Raw genomic sequence first — 12218 nt, forward strand, 5'->3', positions numbered from 1 at the left:
GTTGAGCTTAGTAGAGCAAACCTATGCTTCTAGCACTTAGGAAGCAAACACAGAAGAAAAATGAGCTTAAGTCTGCTTGGGTGACATAATAAGACACACAACATACACACACACACATATGCACATACACACTCACACACATACACACACACATATCCACATACACACTCATATGTGTGTCAAATGCAAAAGAAAATGGCTGCTGAAATCAGGGTAGTGGTTATAACTCTTCACTTTAGAATGTCCTTTTCTTTTTTTAAGACAGGTTCTCACGCACCCCAATTCTGCAGTCTCAACAAGCCTTCCAGACTCCTGGAACTACAGATGTGAGCAGCATGTCGGCTGTGATGAATTCGAGTAGATCACTATCCTTCTGTTACAAACAGTTAAGGGACAGTTAAGCAGTGTGTGATTGTCTGTATAGCGTCTGGGCTAGGTTTTTGGCTTTTGTCCTAGAGACTGACTTATGTATCGCAGATTATTTCTGACCTGGACAGTCACTACAGGACATTTGTTTTACCTATGATTTATAAAGCTGTTATTTTCTTTTCTTCTCTGCAAGTATGTTATTTTCTAAACTTTAAAAAAAAAAAGGTAGTGGCTATGAAAAGTCATAGTTTCTGCTTCTGATTCTGTAAAAAAACAAAAGCAGAAAGCATTAGCATTAGGTACAAATACTCCTAACAGTATATCAGAGAACTAAGTGATCTGTCATCAAGCCTGGACACTCTTCTAAAAACAAGCTAATAGGACCTACACGAATGCAGCTATACAACAAGCCCTTTAATAAAGTTGTCCCTGAGAGGTCACGCCCCTTCTGAGTTGGTTTAAATATCTTGGAAACTGACTGGACAGACACCTTCCCAGAATTACTGAGGATTGGGAAAAGTGTAAGTGAACCTCAGTGCCCAGGCACCACACTTCCTAATCTAGAAGCTCTTGCAATGGTAAGACTAGGTGATCCATGAGAACACGGCCCACAGAATCAACCACGAAGGGCCTGTAGTGGCTCACAGACTGGAAGCAACAAACATGGGCCCTGAGCTATTCCTTTCGGTTGTGGACTCCCAACAGCAGGAGCAGGACTGTCTCTGACCCTCCCTCCTGCTGGGTTTCCTCATCCACCCTTGACATGCGGGTTGATTGTCTTGCTGTAACTTGTTAGACTGTGTTCAGTAGAAATCCCCGGGAGGTGGTGGAGGAGGAGTGGGTCTGGGGAAGAGAGGAGGTTACGGAGTGGAGGGAGGGGAAACTGAGGCAGAGACGTAATGTATGAGAGAGAGAAAGAATGGAGGTGATCTCTAGCTCCATCCAGCTCTGAAAATTCCCTGCCTGTGTTTCTCTATTTCCTTAACAGAGGCATGAAAACCAAATCCTGTAAAAGACCCTTTCTTAGTACTAGGTCTAAATGAAGCTTGGCCATATTGATAACTTCACCCTTTTTTATTTCATGCACTTTAAGTCATCCTTAAGTTATGTGCTTAATATACTTAAATAGCCAGAAAGAAGAGCGCAGTCCCACAAGGACACAAGTGTTCTTTCTAACCCACAGACCATCTCTCCAGCCTGGGCTGTATCCTTGCAGCCATCAGCACTATGCTGAAGAGAACATCTCCAGAGGATACGGAGAGCAACCAACACGAATCCAAACTAACCGAACAGGACATCACAGGACAGTCTGCCAGACTGTCGGTGAACCTGCCCATCCAAGCCAAGGCCTAAACCAAGAAAGACATCTGCTAAGGATGAGCCTAGAGCGGCCATTAGCAGAGGCTCTGCCGGAGGGAAGCCGCTGGCTGGAAAGATGGGAATGGTGGCTCACCTGCAGTCTAACCCTTAGGTGGCTGAAGAAGGACTGCTGTGAGTTCAAGTTCAGCCAGAGCTACATAGATGCTGTCTTTAAAAAAAAAAAAAACTCATCAGTAATAATTTAACCCCATTCAAAATATCTTGGTAATCCACACTTGAGAAATTTACTGGCTAGATGTGGTGGTGCTCGCCTTTAATTCCAGCACACAGGAGGCTGAAGCAGGAGGATCACTATGAGTGTGTGGCTAGCCTGATTTACACAGTAAGTTCAAAGACAATGTCTGAAAAAGCAAGTAAATAAGACAACAACAAAAGAAACAATATACTATCAAAGCCCAGCAGAATAGGACACTACCATCCATTCCCAGATAAGGCGCCTAGATAATCAAGGTACTACCATCAAATAGTACAGCACACCAAGAAATCTAAGTGTATACGTTACATGTAGTGCTCACTAGTAAAAATGCAACCTGCCCCCAAAAAACTAAATGAAAACAACATAACCACAAACAAAATCTGGCAAAAGTCTTTGACTACTGTGGATTTGGGGGGGAAATACATAGTTTTATCTTTTCTAAAAATATATATTATCTTTCACAATAGAAAATTTTTTTTTGAAAATTAGAAAGCATACCTTCCAGCTGATTCTGCAAGAATACATTCAAAAGAAAGCCAAAAACTGAAAAAATAAGTATTAAATAGTCCTAACAGTCATTATTTTGCACTAAAGGAATGAGTCATCTGAAAGGACATGGTGTCTCTGCCAAACATGAAAACTTACAGGCTTACACATTTATGAAATAGCACCCACGCAAGATATAATTGTATAGTCTGCTGAGCACCCTCTTAGCGCCCGTCTGTGGAGGAAACGGTTTCCTCTGTCACTGGATGAGCACTTGAGCAGATCCCTGTGGTCTTTTTGTCCGTGCTAAGACAACAGAAAGCCTGCAGCCAAGCCAGCTGACACGCCAGTCTCTGTTTAGTAACTGAATATTTTCTAGGCACGGGGACGACAGGCAGAACTGGGACCAGCTGCTTCCCATCCCTTCCCATCCTGAGTTCCCTCCAAGGCGGGAGCGATGAGGCTGGGGGAAGGAGAGCAAGGAAGGACATGATGCTTCAATAGTGCTACCCAAGGACAGTGGATGCTGCTGGGAGTCTGTGTGGGCTCTGCCTCTGGGCGCCTCTTGGCTGGAGCATTCCTGGCAGCTTTCAGCTGTCGTAAACAAGATTGTGGTGGTCTCACTGCCCCTCTAGGCGTCTATTTGGGCTGGAGTCACGACTGTTAAGGAGCTACCTCTCACCTACTCAGCCTCCTCTGACCTGTGGGAAGCACACAAATCCTTTCAAATCCCAAGCCAGCCACCTCCTGTACAGCTCTTGCATTGGGGCTGCTGGCCAGCAATAGCTCTCTCCTTGCTGGATATTTTTAATTGATTTATTCCTTGTGTGTGGGCATCTTACCTGTGTGTGTGTTTGTACCTCATGTACATCCCGTGCCTGAGGAGGCCGGAAGAGAGATACCCTTGGGCTGGAGTTACAGTCAGTTGTGAGCTGCCTTGTGGTTGCCGGGAATCAAACTTGTGTCCTTTGGAAGAGCAGCCAGTGAGTGCTCTTACCCACGGAGGCCTCTCTGCAGCCCCTCCTTGTTGGGGTTTCCAGGGGCTGTCTCAGCCCTCTGTGCCCTCTCCCCTCCCTCCAGGGACGGAGCTACATTTCACCCTAAAGACTGTGCCATATGTCGGTACAAGAGCATGTCCCTGTTCTTCCACGCGTGAGGTAAAAGCCTCAGCACGGAGTTCAGACGAGCCTCGCGAAATGCTTTTCCTCTCAAGAATCCTTCTACGGGTTTTCAGTACTATTTTAAAGCTTCCCCCCAACCCCTGACCACCTACCAAATGGAATAGGCGCTGCCAGAATTTCAGTACAATGTTCAGTTGAAACAATAACTGGCAATTGATGATGTTATGGCAATCTAATCAAATTGAAGAACAATTAAATATTTGAGTGAATAACCATTTGCTATCGGAAACTCATAAAATGTCCATTTTCTGTGAAGTTCCAACGTGTTGGCTGAAGAGTCCAAGCACTGGGTCTCGCAATGCAGCTCAGTGGGTAAAGTGCTTTCCTGTCATGGACCAGGCCCTGGATTCGAACCCCAGGACTGCGTAAACCAGACACCAGTGGTGGTGTCTGTATTAGATTCTAGCCCTCAGTATGTAGCTAGTGTGAGACCCACCCGAGCAACCTAAGGAAGGCTCTGTCTCAACAAAATAAAGCAGAGCTCTAGGTCAGGAGCTGGGGCGTGGGGGGAGGGTGGCACCAGCATCTCGGCCAGCCTGGTCTACAAAGTCCCAGAGCAGCCAGAGCTACAGAGAGAGACCCTGTCTCAAAACAGAGAGAGATTTCTGCCGTTTCCTTGATTTTATAGGGTTTGGCATTTTCTCCTCACATTTTGCATTGTTTTTTTGTAGTTTATTCTTTCCTGTGGTTTTGTGGATGGATCTGTTTTTTTGTTTTTTTGTTTTGTTTTGTTTTGTTTCCCTCTCTTTAGTCTGAAAGATTCTTCAAGTATTTTCTGTAGCGCTTACTTTGTTGTCATTAGTTTCTTTAGTCTAATTTTAGTCTATTAAAATGAAAAGGCTTTATTTTTCCTTCAATTATCACTGAGATCAACAATTAATAAATGGGACCTCCCTGAAACCGAGAAGCTTCTGTAAGGCAAAAGACACAGTCAATAAGACAAAACGACAGCCCACAGAATGGGAAAAGATCTGACAGAGGGCTGATTCCAAAATATATAAAGAACTCAAAAAACTAGTCACCAAAACACCAAATAATTCAATTAAAAAGTGGGGCACAGAACTAAACAGCAAGACCTTGTCTCAAAGGAGGGAGGCAGGGAGGGAGGGAGGGAGAAGGGGAAAGAATTATAAAAGCAAAGTGTGACTTAGGTATGAAATAACAACCACAATGTTTTGTCCATAATATCAAGATTCTGTAAGTAGTTAACTTCAAAGTAATACTGGCCCTGTTCAAATCTCAACAGCTGTCATTGTTGCAGTGGTTGGGGAGGGACCTGAGGCTGTGTCACCTAAGCAAGTGTGGTGTCACCAGACTACATCCTCAGGCCCTTTTCCTTCTGAAACAAGACCTGGCCCAAAACTTGCAATATAGGCCAGAAAGGCCTCAAATTTACAATCCATGCCAAGTAGCTGGGGTTGCAGCAGGCATGTGTACCACGGTCACCTTTAAAATGAACTGAAGTTTTAGTTTGCAGTGGTTTTGATCACACGCAGATGTGAGTGCTCCCGGCTGGAGGTGATGGCTCCTTGCCTGAGGAGGGCCACCAGGAGAACTGGAGGACTAACATTTCCGCTACTTTATAACCATTCACATCCCAGGGAAGGTGCTGGGCTAGAGCAACATTGCTCTAAGTATAGATTTCTGAACGTATATATTACCCCAAAAATATGAATAACAAGGTTTGAGGTTTTAAAAAGAGAAATCACACTACATCAAACCTCCACCAACTCCCAAGCCTCTATGGCTCATATTTATACATCAGTACACATAGTCTTGTTTGGGGGAAATTTTTTTCACTTGTAATCTAGATCTACAGTCCAGACTTCTGCAAACCTCATTTATTTATTAAGATTCATTCCTCTAAGAGAAACAAATGGTTTAACCCTATGACTGCATACAGCGGAAGCGACACTCCCTCAGTACTCTTCTGTGAGGTCAGGGAGTTAAGTCACAGTTGGGTCCCATTACAGGCGCCACCCTCACAATATGCTCACTTCATTGTAATAGAGACCAGCCAGTGTGGTTCAACAACAGAGTATTCACAGCGCAGGGCCGAAATCTGCACAGAGCTCTACCAAGAAGCTCACACTCATGTGCCGAGCCTCCTCCTCAGGCATTATTGTATGTATGTTGCCTCTTTAAATTAAAAAAAAAAAAAAAGGTTCCACTGAAGACACAGACACTGATATCTGAAGACGGCTCAGCCACTGAGAGCTCTTGCAGAGGACATGGGTTCAGTTCCCAGCACCGCACTGGGGCAGCTCACAAGCACCTGTGACTCCAAATCCAGGGGAGTCATTGCACATATTTGATACGATACAGGAAAACGGGCACACACACACACGAATAAAAATGAGTTTTTAAAAATCTTAAGATGATTTTTTTAATGTGCTAGAGATATAGTTCAACAGTTAAGAGCACCCACCGGCTGCTCTTGCAGAGAACCTGAGTTTAATTCCCAGCACCCTCATGGTAAGTGGCTCACAACCATCTGTAACTTCTGCTCCAGGGAACCCCATGTCCTCTCCTGACCTGCCTGGGAACCAAGCACATACATGATATATACAGATAGACTGATTGACTGACTGACTTAATAAAATAAATTACATAAAGCTGATTTAAAAACTGAAAAAGTACAAAGCATTGTGTTCAGTCATGTGTGGACTTTTGGTATGGTGCCCTCACTTCAGTCAGGTGACAGGAGCCTGCGCACTCAGGTGCTGTGTGACCCTGCCCTCCCCTCCCCCACCCCCACCCCCACCCCCACGCCCCACTCCCAGTGTTCTGAGCATGCTGTGGGCTGCTGCGTCCTGAGCATGCTGTCTGGGCGTCACTGGCAGACACCACAGCTGCGGGATGGACTCCACTGCTGCTTCTGCCACAAGGACAATCACAAGTTCACTGTCCCTCATTCCTTCCTATACGCGAAGGAGATAGCACCTTACTTCCTTAGGGGATTGGGGCTCTCGCCTGTAACCCTCTCCTCTATTATTCTATTATATGTCTGTTGTCAGTGGTTTATAATAACCACATGGCACGATGGTCTGTCTGCACTAAAGGTTATTTCCACCTGGTTTGAACATCACATTCCAGATCTTATTTTTGATTGTTTTGGGATGTGTTTTCTGATACTGAAAACCACATCAAATCCCTGTGGAATAAGGTAACAGATTAATACACATATAGTCTTATTACTACATATACTTAATTTTTGAAATAGTAACTGGACTGATGTCCATACAGTGAGTGGGAAATACACAATTTTTGCTGAACATCATTTCTTCGGATGACTCTGAGACTTACTTTAAACTGTCCACTATCGAGAAAAGGCCCTCCGTGCCATGACGCGGTGTCTAAAGCACGAGTGAAAGCCTAACTGATAGAGATCAGAACGCTAAAAACATACTCGGGGCGTACTCGTAAGGGAAATGAAATCCAACATTAAGAGAGACCCTGCCACATTGGCAGATGCCGTGTGGTGCCACCCTCAGCCTTCAACAGCCCCGGGTGAAGTAGCCATGGCTTGGTGATTAAGCAATTTGCCTAAGCGTGCTCAAAAGTGTAAGCAGAAGCCTCTGATTTACTACCTGGCCCAAAGCCCTGCTCTGTGCATTCCGGCACTCCTCATAAACAACTGTGTTGCTTTTATAACTTCTGGTCAGCACACCTCAGCTGACAACTAGAAAGCAGTATAAATAAATACACACATAATCCTTTTAATATCAGGCTTTAATCTTTGAAATTACAACAGGATTGATGACTAAGAGTGGGAAAGTGGTTAACGGGAAATTTTTCAACTGAGTTTTTACATAAGCACTGAAAAACATTCTCCAAACGGAATAGTCCATTGCTCTCCCACTAAATGCTCATTTCTCTATCGCTTTAAGAAGTATTTTAAATTCTCAAACATCAAGATAAACAGCTGCTGGGCCAGCAAGAAGGAAGAGCTGTCAAGCCTGACTGCCTGCCTGATTCCAATCCCCAAGACCCTCCCCTGTGGTGGAAGGGAGACCCAACTCCTGCAGGTTGTCCTCTGACCTCCACACGCACACCGTGGCTCATCCAGGGCTCCTGCACGTGTATGCGCACGTGCGCGCGCGCACGCACACACACACACACACACACACACACACACACACACAACACGTGCGCACGCACACACTGGCAGGAATGGGGAGAGGGGGCTGACAACTTATCTCTCCAAATTCTCCAAATCTAACATTTTTAATGCTACACTACACCTTAAATATATCTCTCTGTATTATTCTTCACATCCTCTGTGAATACAAAAAGTATCAACCCTAACTAACTCTTCAATCTTTGAAAGGGAAGCTACACTGGATTCCTAATGCCTTACTGCCCTACCTTTCTCAAAGAGGGCTAAATCTAAACCGTTTCCTTTGTCCAAGGTACAATGCACCTCCTTCCCTCCAAAAACATGCTCTGCAAAGACACACACATACCACACACACTCACACACACCACACACACACACACACTGATACACACTCACCACACACTGATACACACTCACCACACACACTGATACACACATACACACACACAAAGTTAGTACACATAAAACTGAAAACACTTAACAGCAAGTTATTAATCATTAGAAATTCAAATACAATGAAAAGCCTTAATTCCACAGAAGTTTTCTTTAAACTTTTCAATATAGCCTTATTCTGCTTTGTGACTTACAAAATAAGGTCATATGTAGTGATGAAAATTTTCTAAATTATGTCTAATAAAAAATATTGGATGGAATGGAGCTAAGGCTAAGAGCTGAAAAACAGCAAAAGTCCCACTTGCCAGATTTTGAGCCACCACCTTCATCCCCTTGGCAAGTATAGAATGACTACAGTGTGTGTACCAGCACTCATCCAGCTCTCAGAAGATAGAGGAGATAACATGGATGCCAAGCTTTGCCCACAAAGAGGTGTATTCTATGGAGGGACAAAAGCTAAGAATAAAAATGATACCATGGTTGACAAAGCTGATACCCAAACCCCATTATACACAAAAGGCTGAAATTGATTAAATAAATAAATAAGCTTCAAAAGTAAAAGACTAGATTGTTACATTCAGAATTCAGTGAACTCAATGGACAGTTATAAATGGGAAGGGAATATTTCACGATGTTGGTCATGCGAGAAACATGACCCCGCTGGGTACTGGGGTCTTAAATGCCTAATCTCATACATCTCTAGTCAGGAAAAGCAAGCAGGACAGCGAGCAGTGTGGTAACCGTGTTACGGGACTCTTAGGAAGGGCGCAGCCCAGCCGTGGGAAGACAGGGGCAGCCAGATACTCTTTCCTCTGGGTACCACCCAAACTGTCTTGAAGGATAAACAGACTTCCTCAGGCAAAGAATGGAGGGAAGAAGACCGGAAGGAGGCTGTCGTTGAGAGAAGGGAACAGCCTGCCTGCAAGTGGTCTAACGTTGTGTCAGAGTCACAAGCACAGCCATGCTTGGTCAACCTGGGAATGGCGTGATCAAGTGGGAACTTGACTCTGGTTTTGGAGAACAGAGTATTCACATGGGAAACTGGGGGGATCGGAAGGCCCCATCAAGTGATAGGTAGTGACAATGATCCAAATTCAGAATCAGTAAGGTGCCAAGAGCCTGGACTCATCGGTAAGAGAGCCGAGAGCTCTGAAGATTCACTAGGAAGAAGCACATGATGAACAGTCAGGGAACGTGGCAATGGCAGTGACAGGCAGAGTCTAAGAACAAAGGAAACAAGCAGACCCAGGCATGGGGTAAGGGGAGATGTGCTCTGTTTGCAAATAAAGGCGACTGACTCGGTACCCTGAACATAAAGCAGACATCTCTTCCTAAAACTGGCTCAGAGCAAGATTCCTAGGTGCTGGGAGCACACCCTGCAGAAGTATGAAGAGTTGGCACAAATCCCCACCATATACAGAAAGCCAGGAATAGCCACGCATACCTGCAACCCCAGTGTGATGGGTGGAGGCTGTGGCAGAGGGCGGCACAGGGCAAAGACATGAGCATCAACTATCTGGGGCTTGCTGGCTGTTAGCCCAGCCACAGATTCAGTGAAAGACTGTCTCGGGGGGACACAGCAGAGAATTAACAACAGACACTGGATAGCCTCCTCTCTCCAGTTCCCATGTGCCCAGAGGCAGACAGATGTGCAGACAGACAACATAAACACATACATAATTAAAATAATTCTAATGCTAAAGATATCTTCAGTTAATAAAGTACCAGAGTTGGATCCCAAGACCAATGTAAAGAAGGCATGTGGGATGACAGACGCATGCTTTTATAGTCTCAGTACTAAGTAAGTGGACGCAGATGGCTCCCCAAGCTCACCGGTGACCCAGCCTAGTCTAGGAGGTGAGCGGCAGGCTCAAAACAAGGCAAAATCCTAAAGAATGATATCTGAAGTTACACACACACACACACACACACACACACACACACACACGTACGTACGTACGTGCACACGCATTCAAATTCTTGCTTAATTTTTTAAACTTTTATACGTACAGGTGTTCTGTCTGCATGCATGCCTGTGTACCATGTGCATGCAAATGCCTACAGTGACCAGGAGAGGGCGTTAGAGTCTCTGGAACTGTGAGTCACCAAGTGGGTGTCAGGAACTGAACCTGGGTCCTCTCCAAGAGCAGTAAGTGTTCTTAACCCCAGTGCCACCTCTCTGACCCTTCAAAGGTTATATATACGTGTGCGTGTGTTTGTGCGCGCGCGCGCGTGTGTGTGTGTGTGTGTGTGTGTGTGTACATGAGAATTTTATGAATTCCTGTATTTTGAGTGGCTGCTGTTGTTCAGCTAGGTTGTGTGCTATTTTTAACTAATTCCTCATCTATTTGATGTATATGGATGCTTTGTCTTCACGTATGTCTGTGTACCATGCCCATGCCTGGTACCCGTACAGGCCAGAAAAGGGCATCAGAACCCTGAAACTAGAGTTATGGACAGCTGTGAGCTGCCTTGTGAGTACTGGGAATTGAACCTGTGTCCTCAGAAAAAGCAGCCAGTGGTCCTAACCACTAAGCCATCTCTCCAGCCCCTTGTCTTGCTTTGGGCCTGGAAGTCACCATGCAGACAGGGTGGCCTTGAACTTGTGCTGCTCCCCTGCCTCTCTCTGCCTTGCAAGGGCTAGAATACAGGTGTGGTTACCATGCCCAGAGAATTTCTCTATTCTAAACAAATTTGAGCAGAAGTCAGCCAGAAACAGTCTGAGTGTTGCCGGGTTTGGCTACTACTTGCTGGGAGGAACCCCTTTCAAAGGAGGCAGAGAAATGCAACACAGATAATTTTCCTGAAAAAAGTATAGTTTGGGGTATTATAAATTTTTAGAGGCAGCACAATCAGTTCCTATGTTGTGGAAAAGCACAATTTGAGCCAGGAAAACAACTATCCTGATATTGTGCGAGTAGAGATCTGTAACACGGAACCTCCCTCATTGGCTGGCCTCTGACCCAGTCAGGGACTTCCCATCAGAGCCAATGCAGCCGCTACCCCACAGTCTAGTGACTGCTCTGGGGTAAAGGACCTGGCTTACTGGTGCCTTTGGTAGAAGAAGCTGAGTCTGCTTACCCAGCTTCTCTTACTGGGCTTCTCTTGTCTCTCACAGTGGCCTGTCCTTTGGGGGTTCAAATTCCGTTCTTCCCCATATCACAAGCATGCTGGGCAAGGCCTGGGAGGAAGGGTTACAGTTGGCCAGCTCACCATTAACTGTCACACCAGCCTCTTCCATAGGATGAAGAAGGAGATACTGATGTCCCCAGACAAAGCTGGTGATGGCAATTGGAATTTATTTAAAATACTATGTCAGGCAGAGTCTAGATGCTTCCTATTAAGTGCCTTAGCCTGTTTTGTGCTCCAATAATAGGACAACATGGACTGGCAGCCAGGGCCATCCCAGAGAGACAGTATCTAAAACCCCAGAAGAGTGTAATAGATGAGCTTTAGGGAAATAAATCAACCATAGCATTAAGTCACCCCCCCCCCCGTCCAGGTGAGGAAACTTAGGAACTAAGATTTTAAACCATTCACCAAGTGCTGCGTGTAGGAAGGCTTCTATGTGATGTGAGCGCCTCACTGGGTGTGCAGCAGCCTTTTGACTGCTTTAATCCAACAGTCACTAGCCTGCTGTGAGGGCGGGGAAAGAGTGCACAAGAGTCAGCGCTTCGTCCCATTCAAGGGCGGCTGTACAAGTCCAAGTTCAAAATTCAAAATATAGACATATTGGCATACTATTTTAAAATATAAAGATACGAAGTAGGAAGATACCCATGAGAAACAAATGAGTTAAAAAGCCATTGCCTCTCTGACAGGGATGCCAAAGAGGTGGAGCCTGGCAGGGGAACGGCACTCTTGCGTTACAAGCACTCCAGAAAGCTGATCTTTACACTACAGGGGTATGCAAACCAATAACCATGGAACGTAACTCTAGCGGGCAGGAGAGACAGAGCTCAGAGGTCAAGGGCACTTAGTGCTCTCAAAGGATCCAGACCCACAATGAGTGGTCCTCAAACGCTTCCAGCTCCAAGGAGTCCAACCCCACCTTCTGGATTCCATGAGCATCAGCATGCGCACGCGCACACAC

General features: G+C 45.4%; 1 protein-coding gene across 1 annotated transcript in view; it reads right to left on the reverse strand.

Annotated features, from left to right (window-relative positions):
* Positions 1-12218, reverse strand: part of Slc16a10 (solute carrier family 16 member 10) — an 85078-nt gene that overhangs the window by 36323 nt on the left and 36537 nt on the right. The gene's annotated exons all lie outside the window — the stretch shown is intronic.

Source organism: Phodopus roborovskii, unplaced genomic scaffold (genome assembly GCF_943737965.1).
Source record: "Phodopus roborovskii unplaced genomic scaffold, PHOROB, whole genome shotgun sequence".
Taxonomy (NCBI): domain Eukaryota; kingdom Metazoa; phylum Chordata; class Mammalia; order Rodentia; family Cricetidae; genus Phodopus; species Phodopus roborovskii.